The sequence below is a fragment of the Cuculus canorus genome, chromosome 10 (assembly GCF_017976375.1).
Source record: "Cuculus canorus isolate bCucCan1 chromosome 10, bCucCan1.pri, whole genome shotgun sequence".
Classification (NCBI taxonomy): domain Eukaryota; kingdom Metazoa; phylum Chordata; class Aves; order Cuculiformes; family Cuculidae; genus Cuculus; species Cuculus canorus.
In genome coordinates this window covers 6,715,858-6,733,202 of record NC_071410.1, presented here as the reverse complement: position 1 = coordinate 6,733,202, position 17,345 = coordinate 6,715,858, and the positions used below count along the sequence as shown (strand labels likewise).

The following is a 17,345-nucleotide window of genomic DNA, read 5'->3' as shown; positions in this document are numbered from 1 at the left end:
GTAACTGGCCCCTAAATTTATTGTCCTCCTATTCATCCTCTCTTTTGGACAAGGACCAACCCAATCTAGTCTGCTGTCTTTGGGAACTTCACATGGATGTTCTTAATGGACATTAGATGTGCCCCGCTTTTCCTTCTCCTCTCTGTGGTGGCTGGTGGAGTTGAGGGCTTAGTTTGTGGACATCACTACATGATTTTTACATTTAGAAGTATTGAGGTGAACAACTAGTTTTAGAGGATTCGAAATGAGATGCAGAGAAACATTTGCCTTAAGAATTTGATGGAACAAGGCATTATTCCTTTTCAAGTATGAGATATGTAGATGGATTTTGAAGTCTGCTCTTCTAATGGAGGAAAGGTGCCCGGATCTGGCTGTTTTGAATCAGAGAGAATAAAACACACAGTAAAAATGAGTGTGAATGAATGATTGGCCTGTCTCTCTCCTACATAAAAATACCATTATCTCATTTAATGTGCCACATGTTATTTACTGACTGGGCTGCCGAAAAGCCTGTTTTCTTCATCCTGAATGCTGCTGCTGAATGCACAAATGTTTTTTTCCAGAGGGTAGCTTGAGGCAGGAATGGCTCCCCCCAGCAGTAGCAGCTCTCCCTAGCAGGAGCTAACACTGCTATTGGGGTCAAACCTCTATTTAACCTGCAGTGACAGCAGGCAAACAGCTTTTAATGACACCTGAAACTTCCCCAAACAGCCTCATATCAGAACACAGCAGGTGTTGATAGCTTTGGGCCAAAATCTTGCCAAGTTCATGTAGCACTGGTTGTCCCACCAGCCCTAGGCACTTTTGGCAGCCTAGGGATGAACTTGAGCAAACCTGCAAATCTCAGTACTTTGCCCCCGAATGGCCCTCTATTGCCACAAGGAGTCAAGAAAATGGGGAGCCTAGTATCTTGCCAGGCACACGATCGCTTCTGAAGGTCCAAGAGCAAGACAAAGAACTGTCATGTTCACCTGAGTTGTCCCAAACAGGTAAGCCATGCTGTGAACAAACCCACTGCCCCAAGATGAGGTCTCTGTTTTACCCACTGCTCTTATGGGTAGGCTGAGAGTGAGGCACAGAGAACACTGCTCAGTCCTTCTCCTGAGCTCACTTGAGGTTTTAAAAGGATGATTTTGAGAATAAAGGCTTGCCAAAGCAGCCTAGCTAGTAACTGAGCTCTCTGAGAAGCATCAGCACTGCACAATGTGACAAGTAGAGCCACAGACAGAGAAAAAAGATTATGTCGTGAACGTGTCAGTCTTGGCAGAATTGGACATCTGTCCAGTTCTCCTGTAAATGCCATGTCAACCATCTGTGGATTTTCCTATCAACCAAACAGGCAAAGAATTGTGCCTTTCTCTACTCAAGGGATGGCAGAGACTATCCCTTACTAAGAGTATGGAGAGTAGTTGCCATTTTGTTAGAGTGGGAGTACTAGAAGCCTCAAGTTGCATCCTTTGGAGCTGAAGAGCCTCTCCCCAGGGTGGTGATGATGGATGGTTTTTGTCCTAGAACAAGGGGAGACAACGCACTTCCTCATACATGGGGGAAAGACTGTGCAGAAGACACCAGCTGGAACAGAGACCCAAGCCCTTTCTCCTGCATCACAGACAAAAAAAAAGTAATCCAGCTGCAAAACATTATTCAGCAAATAAGACACGCATCTGGGATTCCGTGTAAATTTCAAGACTGACTGAGACTGGCTGAGAAGTAATACATTTAATTACTGAGAAACCAAGACAAAGCTGATTCTGCTGCCGTCCAGCCTGGCTGTCTCTCCTCGGCTGCATCTGGGCTGCCAAGGGAGATGAGAGGGGGACTCGGTGCCAGGTCCCACCAGAGCCCTGCACCCCTGGGGCGTGGACCGCCCAGGCTTTGTCAGCCTGCACATATAGGAGGTGCCCAGGAAAGCTGGCACTCCTGCTGTCCACCACCATACATCAGACAGGGATCCAGGGAGATAGAGCTCTCTGTGATAGTTTCAACACGTCCATACCAACATCCTCATTACAGAAGCTGCTGTTGGTTTGCGTTGGCTCTCCCGTGCTCAGGCTGGGGCCAGAGCCTCCAGGCAGCAGCTGTGGATGCAAACAAGCCAGCAGCAGCAACCGTCGGCACCATTTCACCAGGAGCTTCACATCCTCCTCCTCAATGTCATTTCTGATTTTGCAGCCCACTGGCCCAGACTATTTGCATCCGTTGTCTCTGCTGAGTAAGGACACAGCCAAGCTTTTCATCACAGCACTTTGCATACTCAAATAGCAAATATATCCCAAAGTTTTGATAGCACAGGAGGAAATTCAGCATGTTGTGTTCATTATCGAAAGGCAGCAGTCACCCAGGGTCAGAGCTGATCAGCTAATTTAGGAGCACGGAAAATAAAACGAGGCTTCTTGTAAGGGGCAATGGAGACGCTGCCCATTTTGATGACTAAACTTGCAGTTCAGAATCAGAGATGTCTCCCCACAGAAGATAATCTATTTCCTCCATAACTACCCAGGAGTTGTGAAGAGATGGAGAAAGCAAAGTAGACCTCATTGTGTACAGGAATTTCCAGTGGGAAAACGAAGTCAAACCTGACTCCAATATTCACCCATGTTAAGGCAGAATAAAGGTCAAGCAGCTATCCTGCTTCTACCAAAGAAATATCTCTAGAAAACCAGGCTTCTGACTCTAGCATTAAAGACATATTTATTTATAGAAATAGAAAGTTTTAGGCTTTTCGAACTATTTCTCAGTAAATAGGGCCTTGGTTTCCACCGCATGATAAGGGAATATAAGGAATAAAAATAGGTAGAGAGCCCTTGGGGAAAGAAAGAAAAGTGAACATTAAATCTGTTTGTGAAAATGCTCTCCCTGTAAAATAATCTCTTTCAAGCACATTGGCAGCAGTTTGTTCAGCAAAAACCAGCCACTTCGGGAATGGACAATTTTTGGAAAGATAATTAAACAAGAGGTCAAAACACATCTGGGGAAGCAGGTATGGCAATTATTTAGCATTCATTCTTAACAGTAGCTGAGAGACAAATTTATACAGCACCCTCTTGGGCAGTTTAGGCTTCCATTTTCCTATGCCAGTGGCTTAACCACTTCTTCACTAGCTAATATCCAGCCTACAATGAAACAGACTTTTCTTCTGGTGGCTAAACTAGAAAGACAACCTGAAAGGCTTCCCAGACTGCAGGAAGCTGACACTCCAAAACCTACCCAGGCCTTTGACTTCCCTCCATTTTGATCCAGCCTGTATTCATTTGATATTATTTAGCCTTTAAACCAGATGCAGCCACTCTGATGCCCATCAGAGTTTCCATTTGCAGTGAGGGAAGCCAGATAGCGATAGACAGTGTACTTCAATGAGTTTTGACATAGAAAAGCATGGACTTCCGTCCCTAGGTAGTTTAACAGAGGGAAGGCAGACTAGGGTGAAGAAACACAGAGCCCAACAAATGGAGACATGCCTCAAGAGCACAGGAAGCTGCACCAGTTCTGTCCTCTGTCAGCAGAACCTCAGCCACTTCCAGATTCAATGCTGACCTTGCTTTGAGCAAGAGGTTGGTCTAGATGGCATCCTTGGGTCCCTTCCCCTAAGATATCTCTCTGCTGTGGTTACAAACATCCTACTTGGCATTGCAAGAATACCCAAAGAGAAGGAAATTGCTCAGCAGCAATTTGCTGTTTAGAAGGTGGAAGATGGCTCAGGACCCACAGGTCAGCTCATTTCTGACATTACATGAACTTGTAGGGAGATGCATCCTCCAGCCGCATGGGAGGGAGCTGGCTGCTCCTGCTGACGGCACAGCACCAGCACTGGAGAAGGCATGAGAGGAGCTCCTGCATGTTCCACCCGCAAGGGAAGAAGATTTGAAGCTGACTGAGAAGCAAAGAGGAAAATGGCAGATGGGAAACAGAAACTAGCACAAGAGGATGAATCTGCAGTCACAATGCGTTCACCAGTCGTAAATGAATCCTGCTACCCTGAGATAGCTAAATCACTGAAAGAACAGTGGATCCACTTGACACCCTGTTTGGAGGCTTCAGTACTGTTTTTTGTGGCTCTTCATAGAGCTGTAATAACCTTTTTGCACTGCATAGAGAAATCTATTTTGAATCACTCTGAGTTATCAAGCCAGAGCTGCGCCTTCACATTTCCTTATTCCCCAGAAACACTCAGCTTCCCACCCCACACAACAGTTATAGACATCACAGCTTTGATCTCAAGAGGAAGAAGCACAAAATACATGCTTCCCCTGGTTAATAATGAAGGCTTAGGTGGGAGCACTGTGCATCAGGTGATGCTAGTTGCTAAATGGGCTGCCTCCTGTAGAGGCAGTAGAGGAGAATATCTGTTCTTGTCTTCCCCAGGGCACCTGCCATTAGTCCCGGTTGCACAGCGTGCCTTGTGTTGCCAGTCAAGAAGATAAACCCATGAACTCCAGACTCTGTAGAGCAGCGAAGTGGAGTGGTGTTATGCCAAGAAAGGCAAGCAGGATGATTCAGAGTTGCTTTTACATTACAGGCTTCTTTCAAAGTGGCAGCCATCTGCAGTCACACAAGCTGCAAGTCAAGTGCCTAGGGGAGACAACTCAGCTTCTTTACTAAATGAAGTGGAAGAAGCTCCTTACTCACTCTCAAACGCTCTAATTGCTACTGTTTCTATCAATTCTTAGGACTGAATGTTGAATAAGAAATAAAGTTCCTATTTTAAAACCATCCTCGTTTCTTCACTCTGCGCAAAGTGAGTGGGAAAAAGAAAAAAATCAGATCTAAAGCTTTGATCCTACAGAGTCCTGGAGATGCTCATCACCTTTCACAGAGACCCATATGGCAGAATGGGTTTCTGTCTCCACAACACTGCTGAAACCACAATGTTTCCCCCACACTGTAAGATACCAGGTGCTCAGAAATAAGTAGGCCAGCTTCTGCAACTGAATTCAGAGGGCTCTTGGACTCCTACTCTGGTACATGGTGAAAAAATTGCTTTGAACCTCCAGCCTAAATTGCACAGTAGAGCCACAGGTCTTACAAACACATAATTTTGTAATTCTACATCAATACCAAATGCATCTAAAATTCTCCATAAATGGTACTTGACCATCACCTGTGTTACTGTGCCAATGATTATTCACTTGTATTTCTTGTGTAAAGACACTTCTCTTCAACTTCTAAAATCTCATTAAAGCTTCATCTGCTATATCAGAAAGGTTGCCCTTACAACCTTTTGCTCCAGATGTGAAAGGTTAAGACTTGCCTTGGTTAGTACAAAATTGTTACTCTTATAGCTAAGAAAATTGCTCAGATTTCTCACAATAAGGCGAGTTAATCAATCCTTCTAACTATTTTGGTATATCTCCTTAGAGGGAACCCTGACTAACCCCACCCATTTTTGAAGTGCTGACCCAGACAAGCTCTTCATATAGCAATTACATTAGCATAGAAGCAGTATCCGCTTCCCAGACTCTTATGTGCTCAAGAGCCACACTAATATTTTGGCTATGGGTAAACTCACATTCAGCATATTTTTCCACTGCCCGTCATTTGCCATTTCTCCCCATGGCACTGTCCCAACCTGTGAGAAGGAATCTTATGGCTGATGCCATTTCCAGTCAGCTGGTAAGTATCGTGGGAATGGAGAAAAACATGAGCCCTGGAGCAATCCCACAGTACCAAAAGCTCACAGAGATAATTCTGAGGACCATTAGTTAGGCAGTTTTAAATTCATTTAATATACACAATATTCATTTTCACACTCTCTAGTTCCTTAATATAAAAGGCTCTGCGGTACCAAATCATGTGTCTTGCAGAAGTCTATATATACTCTCTTGTATCAACCCAAGTGTTTTCATCAATCAAACTTGTAATCTCACCCAAAAATACTACATCAGACTCCTTCAAAAACATTGTTTCCCTTAACCCACAGGGGCAGACATGAAGGAATTTTTTCCTTCTATGATTCACTATTCAATCTAATTCTTTGAGGTTCCTTTCAGATAATATCATCAGTCCATAAAATTTGTGGTTCTCCGCATACATTCAAAATCCAGCTAGTTTAGTCACTATTTTATTTGCATTTGCTTGAAGCATAAACACCAAATACTTAAAAGCACCCCTGTTTGGAGCAGGTAAAAAAAAAAAAGAGCGATAGAAAAAGAAAACAACAACAACAAAATAACTCCTCTCTGCATCTAACATGCGAACTTAAATTAAATTTTATTTCAAAGCACTGGTTGTTTTCTACTATTAAATGTACCACACAGAAGCTACAGGATAGAAGACTACAGAGATCTGCCAGAACACCATTCTGTGTAACGTAAAAGGAAGAAATGGCTGAAGATCCCTGACAAATTATTCACACATGTAAGCATCAGCAGAATGAGGATGCATCAAATTTGCAGGATGGTAAAAACGATGAAGAGAAACAATGCTTACTTGTGCTCTGCACAGCCTTATTTTTCAGAAGGGCCTGTCTTAGTTTTAAGTTTCCTCTTATTAGAAAGAATTCATGAACAACAAGATATGCTTGTTAATCACGTATGTCAGGTTCTGCAGAATATTTATATATCTTTGTGTCTGTGCAAAAATGCTAGAGAAAGACCCCCACTGGAGTAAGTCTTTGATCAGACTGTCATGCTGTTTTTACTCCTAGAGGTGAAGCAGCAACAAGCTCAGCTCACTGAGCTTTTATTTCTGCAGCTTAGGACCAAGGGCCTCAAAGATACGCAATCAGCTCCACTCAAAGATCAGAAGCAAAGGACTGGGGGGCTCTGGGGCTAGCTGCAAAATCAAAGAGAGATGTTCCCATCTGTTTCTGTTTCATTTTGCAGATCACCTTCAGGAACTTGGACCAATTCTGCAATTTTCAGTGGGTCATTCCACCTGAAAAGCTCTTCCTTTAATGAGCACAGGGCTGAAGCATAGATGAAACTTGAACTTTGTGGTCATAGATACAGTTTTGTCCCCAGAAGTCCAGTTACAGATTTCCTACTGTCCCATCCAGTTACTTTTAACAGGTTTTGCCTTTAAGCTTGTTTTGACTATTACTTCTTCACGTGCTCCCCATCCTCACTGCTACCAAGCTGTTCCCAAAATCCTCCCTTACTCTGAGGTGATGTAGCCATCCCTAGATGCTAGCTCAGATTTATTTATGACTGCTTTATATTTTTCGGTTCTTATACGATTGTTGCTTTTCTCCTGCAGGACACAAAACTAAGGTTAAAAAAAAGCCAAACAACAACAAACTTCAACAAGATCTTGCCTCAATCTTGTAGAGTATCTCCAGCCTGAAAGCTATGTTCACACTGGCAAGATGTAGATTTACTCTTTTATGTAGGTACATACTTTGTATTTTCTGAGATGAAACCAGAGGGAAAAAGTGAAAGGGACAGGAAAAATAAAGGTCTATGCCAAGCTCAGTTTGTTTAGGTTTCTACAGAGCCTGTGCTAGGAAACAGGTGTTACTCAGATTTAACTCTGAATAAATTACCTTACGGAAGGCCAGAATTCCTTCTCCAGCTAAATAGCTAAATATTCCCCCTTCTGCAGGCAGCACCACTGCTCAGTGATATTGGTTTTCCATGAAGGCATCTGCAGAAGGAATCCATAACCAGACCTTTCTGTGTTAGGGCACACAGGGAGAGCTCACTCTCCTCCCAAGAGAAAAGACAGGGAGTATGAGGTTTTTGGCAGCAGTTCTCATGCTCTCTAGTTGAAAGCAAGTAGAAATCCTAGTTCTGTGGGGATAAATTGGTATTTAAAGTTCCCAGAGGTGGGATGCGATGCACAAACTTCAGGGCTACAGAAGGTTTTCCTAAAATGTACTTCTTCCCCAAGTTACTTATTTAACTTTTGGTATATTTTAGCTTTACTGACACACTTTGCAATTTGTTTGCCTCTGATGAGCTTGTCACTGTTTAGAGCAACAATGAAGACACAAATGACATTTAGAACTTTCATTAGACAAATTAGACGCATTAATTAAAACTCATTTGATTTCAGGCACGATAATTTGTTTTCCTTCATTCTACCATCAACAGTTTTGGTGCCACCTTATCTTTTGCAATGAAGACTAACTGCTGCAGCGCTTGTAGCTAAGGGCTCAGTTACAAAATATCTATTGTCTTCTGGCACCAGAGAGAGGGAAGCTGGGCCATTTAGAAGACATTTCTAATTACCAGAGACAAGACAGAGGCAATAATCTTCACAGACCAAATTAACAGACTTAAGAGCGAGGGCTGAGCATACATTGCAAAAAACAAGTTAAGTGGCTCAGATGAAGACATGGTGTATTACCTAGCTTTATATTTGCTTATCTATGAAATTACACACTTGTGAGAAAGTCTTACCTCATTTAATGGATAATATTTCCTTTTATCAAGCTTTTTATTGCTCCATCTCTTAGAGAATTTCCCTGACAATTCGGTTACATAGGGTAGCTTTAATGCATGACAGGAGTGCACCATCGCCCCTTTGTTTGTACAGAACCTTCAAGAACGCTGCTAGTTTTATCATCGTAGGTCTAGCCTGAAGAAGAGCCAGGGAGCTGGATTAGCCCTCTAGAAAACCAGAGCTCTCTATCCTGGCTCTGGCACTTTTTCATAGCCCCATCATGGTCAGACTATCGCATTCTCTCCAACACCCCTTCCACCTCTCCGTTGGTTCTTGGTGGAGAGACATTAGCACAGATGGCCACTGTGAAGCCTTTATTTCCACCAAATCCTGCATGCAATGATGGGGTGCGCACACAAACACAAACTCAGAACTTTCATGTAAGAAGAACTTCTTAAACATTCACTACTAAGTGATTAAAACAACCTAACATGGTGCTTCTAGCTACAGTTAACCCAATAAACCTTACAGAAGATAACTTTGCACAGATGCACAAATGGGAACATTTTCTACCATGAGCTAATTTTCTTTGGGAATTCACATTTTAAATAAAGGTTTTCATCATACACCTCTTCTCAGAGGGTACCAGACACCTCCCCAGGCAAAGCAATGCCAGCTCTATGTGCACTGATGATTCAAGGGGTCCTTTTCCACCTGACAACTTTCAGCAGATTAAATTTGAAATTCTATTCAGTAACCACATCCTTCTTCAACATTGTTTGCTACTGTGTAAAGAATGATTTTAAAGATTTTAAGTTTTGGGGGTTTTTTTAAGAAACAAAGAGTACAGGTGGTTTGATCAGTGCATGGGGAGATAAAGTTTCCTTCCATTTCCCAAACCTCAAGCTATAATCCTCTGAAATTATAGCAGACTGTTTCCTACGTAGCTACAGCAAGGAAATAATAGAACTTAAAATAGAACAATAAGCACCCAAGGGCCCCACATCAGCAAATGAAGAACATGATATACATGAAGAACTCAATTCAGGGAGCCCACTTGGTGGATTTGCCCAGAGAAATATCACCATTGCTCCTACAGGGTCAAACCATGAGAAAGAACCACAAAATTTGTAGGGAAAAGGGGGTTTAAAGGAGGAAACAAAACCAAACCCATTTCTAGCTATACTACATAAAAGACAAAACTGCTGATGATTTTTCCAAACACTGTAATCTGACTTGAAGGCTTTCTTTAGGAATGGCGTTTGCTCTTCATTTTTAATCAAATGGATTGTTTTCTTCCTTAGCATGGTGCTGAGCCTTTTAACAGTGCTGCAGAGTAGAGACACTGCTAATAAATATTTCAAGACTCAAAGCTTTAAGTGAAAAGAAGGACTTGTTGGATAATATTTTACTTTCCTTAAACTGTTTTTCACCATTAAAATTGAAAATTTTAATTTTATGGTGCTTGCTCAGAGAGCTGATGTTCTGACACTTCCCCAAGAAACCCGAGAGCCAGGAAGGCAGTCTATAAATAACTCCCTTGGAAATAAACTTCTGTGAATTGGACATAACCCAGATCAGGTTTTTGTGTGTGTTGTAAATTACCCACAGCCAGAGCATAGGTCAAAAATATTTACTAGCTTTGAGCTTTGTTCCTCAGATTCACCTCCCAGGAGTATTTTAAACCTAGAGCAGACAATACAGAGTCCTGAGGTTCAGTTTTGCTTGCCTTCAGCCCCAGGTGGTTATTTATTCCTGTGCTGACACAGCAGTACTGTCTCCTGGCCTTGTGTTAGTGCAAATGTCCATAACAGCCAGGAGCAGCATCTGAATTTGCTGTTATATTAATGCCGAAAAGATTGCTTGTGATAAAGATTGCTTATGATTAAGCTGACTTGAAAAGTACTCAATAGCCTTAGAGAAATGCAGAAGAGCAGGAGGAGAGAAGGGAGAAAGGGAAAGGGAGGAAAGGATTGCCTCATCACTCTCCTGAAGAGGAGACAGAGTTTGCTGACAGATCTCCTTCATAAAAGGAGCAGAGTAGTGGCTACATGGGATAACACTTGCTATTTTAGGTGTCATTTTGTACCACAATCATTTAGCTCCAACAGAGACTGTCCTTGCTGATGGAGGGTGATCAAGCAGCACTGCCAGGAGCTCCTGGGGTGGTTAACTCCAGTCACCTGCTCAAGGCACAAATAGACTCATTTCCTTTTGTGGTTTAGTGCCTGAACTCCCCCGTGAAGTCTCAACTCTATGAGCACATCTCAACATTAATTACTTGCAGCCTGGAGAAACTGAAAGCTCTTGGTTCATAAAGTCCCACCTCTCCAGTCTCTGTCTGCTGTGCTTGTTGCGGAGCTTTCCTTAGGCACACACCATCCGTTCTTATATGCCTGGCAAATTCCCAGTATGCTTTAAAGAGCGCAGCAAACTAGCCAGAGAAAACATCAGAAGAAAAACCAGGTGGAGACCATTCAGAAGTGTTGACCTGGTTAAACTGCTGAGGGGAGGACAGGTCCTCATAGATGCACTACATAAACTACCCACTGAGTTGGCATGATGATTGTGAAGTCCTGCCAGCTGATTTACTTCCTAGCCTGATTTTATCCAAGGACTGAGACAGGCATTGCTGCCATCACTCTAGACTTGTAGTCACAGAGTGTTGCAGCAAAGTTGCCCTTTAAGAGATGGCCAGCCCATAACCCCATTCCAGTGAAACAAACTGTGCTGGCATGAAGGAGTGGCAGAACTTAGCCCTAAATCTACTATACAGAAGATCAAGACGAGGCCAGTACTTGGACAACTCGAGCAATCTGAATTGTTTTCCCACCCTGCATTCTTTTTAAGGTGCAGCCGCAGTTGGAAGATAAACACTCAGACCCATATTCATTTATAGGAAGAGCATACATAGCATTTACCTATTAAAATCAGGATTCATAGCTAGAAGTTGTGATGCTTTTTAGAAGGACCACACATCACAAACTCTCCATGTTTCCATGAGTTTGACACAGCTTTTAAGATAAAAAGCTGATGTGAAGAAGCACCAATCAAAAGCCCGTGGGAGATGATTTTTGTGATTTCTGAGATAATCCTCTGCAGTTTCAAATTATGCTCTAAGCCTGAGCTGTGGATCTCATGCATTTTTTCAAAGAGACAAGCCTAATTTAGAAAGTGTGTGTCATATATTAGACACTGCATCTTTTAAGTGGTTGTATTTCCATGTATGTGAGATATTTCACTTGATTTAAGAACTTTACAATATGCTTCAACTCAAACAGTATATCCATAATTAGCCATACAACCTTAGCTGCAAAGAGTGCCAGCCAGACAAAGATAGAGAATTTTCCTAAGGTAGGGTAGGGATGTGCTATTTAAGATTACTTTGTATTAGATTAAGAGCAAGCCTTTCATGACGTCTGCCATTAAGTTTAAATAAGCAACTTCAACTAAAAATTCAACCAGTGCAAATCTGATGAAGCACCGCTGTATTCTGTACAATTACCCTGGGTTTCCAGCCCTTATCTGTCCTTTTGCATCCACCCTCTTACTGTGAAGGCTCCCAATATCTTCTGAACAAAGCCTAGGCCTGACACAGCCAACTCTACAGGCACTAAATACATATGGTCACCAAGGTGTCATTTTCCCCTTGGACTTGGAATGCAGGTGTGTACACTCCCCATGGAGTCAACACAGTGAGGAATGTGCTTCAAAGCCCAGCCTTATCCGCAGTGTCTGATATTTTGGGTCTCTGAACCTCTAGACAGGCATCTTTCCTTTTCCCAGACTTCTCAATTCTTATTAGAGGATGAAATTCAGAAAGATGAACCCAAGCTTCTGTGCCTGCCTTGCACCAGAAACCAGAAAACCCACCTGCAAACAGTCGTGGTAGATCTTTATATCAGCAGGTTCCTTCCTCCATGAGGGAAGTAACTGCACTGCACACCAGTGAAAATCAACCCTTTGAAAGCAACCACTGGGTACACAGCTACCATCCTTCCTGAGTTTTCAAAACGGTGCCCAAATATTGCAGAGGATTTTGGCCATCTCTCTTGGTGAATTTGGCTGCAAATTAACCTTCATAGCAGAGCCCTGTTGGCTCTGTTAGAACTGGCAAGTCAGAGCATCCAACCATCCATTAGTGAATGCTGTTAGCAAGAAAAGCGCTGCAGGGCACTAGGTCAGGGGAGCAGAAGAGGAAGCCCAAGTAGGTCAGACTCACTAGAAAAGCCAATTCAGTCTTAACTATTCATCATTTCACACACCTCTGATGGGCCTGGGATCTGAAAAACTGCAGTGTCTCCCTCTGGAACCAGAGTAGCGGTTTCATCCATCGTATATATGTTGATGTGAGCAGACAATGGAGACTTTCTCTGAAGGTCGTGGATGGACAAAGCTTGTCGACCACATAGGTCAGATGAGGATTACACCATGTGAAAGTTTGATCAGATCCCACTAAGACAAAAGAAATTTGTCCTAAAGCAGGTGGTAACTGAAAGCACATGTATCAAAAATACCAAGTACAGGTTAAAAAAATTATTCTTAAAGCAACCAACAGAGCCTCCCATCAATTATGTCAAGCTCCAGCTGAAAAGCATCTAGATATTACTTGGGCCACAAAACAGAGTAATGTCTATAAATACACCTTCATTTCAGCTTCAATCACAACCACAGCGTCAAAGGTAATGAACCACCATTAGTTTGGATTTAGTCATCTTGAACAGCATATGCATGATGCAACCCAGACCAATGGCAATTCAATTGCTATTTCAGGAATATCTCTTTTTCCCACTTCATTTCAGTCCCTCTGAATGCTATTACTTTAAGCTCACTGTAGAGTTAAGCGTAAGGGCTTTAACTGTGGTAGGTTTGGGTGTGCTGACTGAGACTACTTTCACCCAGTTTTAACTACCAAAAATAGTTTGGCATATAGTGTAAGCTGTTGGTCAAGTCTCCTTTTCTGTCAACAGAAAGGGAGAGAAAGGGAGAGACACATCTCTCCTCCAAAAAAAAAAGGACACCAGAGCAAGGCGAGACAAATCTGTTCCCATGAACAAAGAAGGAAACAAGCTCCTTCTGCTTAGCTGGATGCCACTGGCTGGAATTAACCTCTTTTAACAGAGTCCTGGTCCAGGAGTATTTCTCTAGGACACTATGCTACTAATACCAGTATCAGAGAGGAGTGATGGGCTTTCTGGAGGAGAGAGGAAGATCTTTCAGAGATCTGTTTCAAAGCAACCTCCAGAACTCTCATTCACATTAGCAAGCCTGGGGCAAGACAAACCTGTATCCCACACGTGTGCCTGGCCTATTACAGGGGTTATGTCATCTTGTGCCAAGACACAGTGGCAAGCCAGCTTTTGAGCTTATATTTAATTTAGTTTTTTCTCTGTACTATAATGATTTGGCTCTGTGATCTACCTGACCCATGAAAACCTGCAAGAGCTGCTGCCTCCTCTGAGCTTTGTTTCATTGCTTTATCTAGAGTCTGAAGTGGAGATGACAAAGTCTAAATTTAGAGTAACTTCAGCAGCATGGTGCATCTATCCATGTTTGCACTCTGCTTTCTGAAATGACAATGACCAAATCAAATCTAGATTTCCTTTTAATCTGGCCTATTTTAAATCAAACTGCAAAGATAGATATTAAAGCTGCTACTGTGAAATGTGCTGCTCCATGAATTAGTAATTGTGTTTACCTTCTACATTGGGAATTTTTTGCTTGTGTTGCTGTTTCTTACTGCCATTCAATGTGAGGAGCTTTTATTCGAATGAGAATATTTCAAAGCACTTTTACACTCATGTAGATTCAGGGACTTGTTTATTTTCTGACAGTTATTTACTTCCCGTAAATATTTCACTGCCACAGGATCTCCCAGATGAAAGCAGAGTTTGCTGTATGCTCCTGTTCAGGAGTCTAATTAAAAACTGAACAAAACGGGAGGGATGGAGCTAAAGTGCTAACTGCAATGGATGTATCTGGAGGGAATTCAGCAAGGGGAGCCTGTTTCTTGGCACAAGTATTGAAGTCTCTGCATAAAAACAGAATTAAAATGCCTAACACAGGAACTGAAAGCCTCAAGATGGACAAGGGAAGTAGGAGGGACTTTTCAAAGATAGTACCCAGCACTGCTCCTGCACAAACTGTATGCTGCTGTCACTGAAGAGTTGGTCCTTGTTGCCATTTCACATCACCAATGCCTGAACATGCCTCCTGCAGAACAAATCTGTAGCCAGCAGCAGCACCTCCATGCACCTGCGATCCCACCAACCCAGAGCCACTGCCGCAGGGACAAGGCTTCTCCATGCCACCGGTCAAAGCTGAGGGCATATCCTCACCTTTGGATTAGTAAGGTCATGAGTTAGGTCACTAACGCTACTGGTGTCCAAATACACCTTAGTCTCCTCAGTGGCTGTGGGACTTTTAACAGAATTGATACTGCCTCCAGTATGTTAATAACTACAACAAAATGATAGGCACTGCAAAGGACTCTGTGGCTGTGTTGCCTCTATATTTGAATAACTTCCCACAACTAGTGCTCCATAAAAAGCAAGGGACTTCAAAGCAATCAAATAAAGAAGGAAAATAAAATGATCAAGCATTACTTTCCCTATTTTTATTCAGAAATAGTTTGTTTGCTGTTGGTTAAGGAAAGATTACTTACCACAGCTATCTAGAGGGCACGGGAGAATCGCAGTTTGCTTAAGATTTTGAGCGAGGATTTTTTGCCTAAAAGAGTGTATTTGGAGACAAGGGAGATTATGAACAATCCTTTAACAAGATCCTCAAGCCATCAGGCTGGTTAACATTATTGATCGGTGCAGCCAGAGCACATTTTTTAAAACATCTATCAGATTAAAATGGAAATAGTTTTCTTGCTCTGACTTCTCACAAACTTCATTTTGCTTTGCAGCAGAAAGCTTCTCCGAAAGACGGGCAGTCCTCAAGAACAAGGTGGTGGCCCTTCTGGGAACTCACTGCCCTGCACCCCTACCGGCTTCTTCTGCCTTTGACCCAAACAGATGCCCAGCGGCTGTATGTTCTGCTCCAACAAATAAAATAAAAGGTATTTTTTCAACAAAAAAGCCCCAAACTTAACACCTCAAAACAGAAGACACATCTCCTAACAGCTCACTGGTACTAAAAGCCTTTTTAATAGGAAGGAATATGACTTGTGTATTTTCAATAGCCTTTGTTTGAGAACACAGAACACTAAGTCAAAACACACCCAGATCTGATATTTAATTGATGTCACACACCTAAACAGCAAAGCTTTCATCTCTAAAGTGCAGACAATAGGGATTGCAATTCTGGGGATTTTGTTAGCAAAATAATTATAAGGAAACATTTTGCATTCAATTTAACACTCCAGAAGTTGACAGCAATAGTAGCAAACAGAAAAATATTTGTATTAATAGCTTTGTTTTTTCTAATAATGTCATTTTCTGCTGAGATTAATTAGCAATAATGCTCTGAATATTATTACACATGAAACGTGCACAACAGACCAGAAATTATTTGACTGACCTATGTTGTAAAGTAAAATATTTACAGTAATGAGATTCTAATTATGCTTTGTTATGGTAGGCCTTTCTCTACACTCCTCTTTATTGACAGGATATGTATTGTTTCAGCGTTTAAGCTCAATTTATTTTCCCATATTTGCATTTTCTTATGCACAGAAAATGAGAGATGATCATTACCTTCTTCACTTTGCATTCAATTTACATCAACAGCACATTACCTCATCCTAACTCATTTATCTACCACAGAAATGTGATAACAAAAGCTACTCTCAGTGATGAATAAAGATAATTTCAAATGAAGCAAGAAGAAACAAGATGAATTATAGGTTTCAGGACCTTTTGTTTGCTCAAGAAAGGGATAATAAAGGATTTTTTTCTACCTAGGCAACATGGATCTCACAAGGCTGTAACTCACATTCAGCATCTCATATTTACCTGCAGCTGATTGGTCCTTTCTGCAATCAAAAGTAACTCCAAATACCATACACAACCATAAATGTCTCCTATTTGCTGCATGAAGGAATGTTTTTAATTTTTTGGACTGAGTACACAGAATTTATGGTTCATAAGCTCAAGCAAACAATTTAACAACTACCTAAGGGCTATTGTAGCCTCATAGCAACTAATAGCTCTCCAGCCAGTGGAGACATGGACACATCCAACACGATACATCATCTGTGTCTTGCTGGATGGTGTTTGCCTCCTTATGAGCAGTTGTGGCACCGTGAAATGTGCTGTGGGATTCCTTTGTGTGGACAATAGCAGAATATCCATCTTGGTTTGCTGGGAACTAGTGAGCTCTGCCAGCTCTCCTCTTCTAGCTCTTCTGCTTTAACAAGCCATCAGAGCCTGCTGGCCTCTTGCTGCTCTTTTTAAGTATTATATTAGAGCTAAACCAATACCAAAAGGCAACACCACCACACCCAGAGATGAAGTTCTACTTTAAAATGCTTCTACCCAAGACCTTTTTGTACTTGGCCAGAGCACCACAAGCCCCAGAAGTGCATGGGTGTGATAATGGATTTCTGTTCTGCCCTACAGAAACAGGGAAGCAGGTTTTAAGGGGCACGTCATTGGCAAAAAGCCCACAAGACCTCCCCAGAGTGGGATGAATGATTTTGGCCTACTTTCCTTACAGGTCCTCGAGGAAAAAGGTGGGGAGGAGATTTTTTATTTTTCCAGAAGTGAATGTTTAATTTATTTTTTTAAATATTCAGTATTTTCCCCGAAAGCAATTACTCGCCTTGGAATAGCTCTTCATATTAAGGGAAAGTCAGAAGAAGAGAAGAAATGGGTTTTAAAAGTTGTAAGTAACCCACCATTAAAAATGAATTGTTTCATATGAAAACCCACTCTCTCTTTTCTATGTGAAAATCGTCTTTTTTTTTCCTATTTCATTTCCCCCATCTTCCCTTTATTTTAGTCCACTCTTTGATCAGGTGTAGATCAGGAGCAGCCCGTGAAGCTGACCTGGGCAAAGGCTGCCTTGCAGCCAGG

The 17,345-nt window shown here is 42.0% G+C and overlaps 1 protein-coding gene across 2 annotated transcripts in view; it reads right to left on the bottom strand.

The window, feature by feature from the left end:
• The window catches only part of FGF13 (fibroblast growth factor 13), a 304,993-nt gene that overhangs the window by 272,690 nt on the left and 14,958 nt on the right, over positions 1-17,345 (bottom strand). The gene's annotated exons all lie outside the window — the stretch shown is intronic.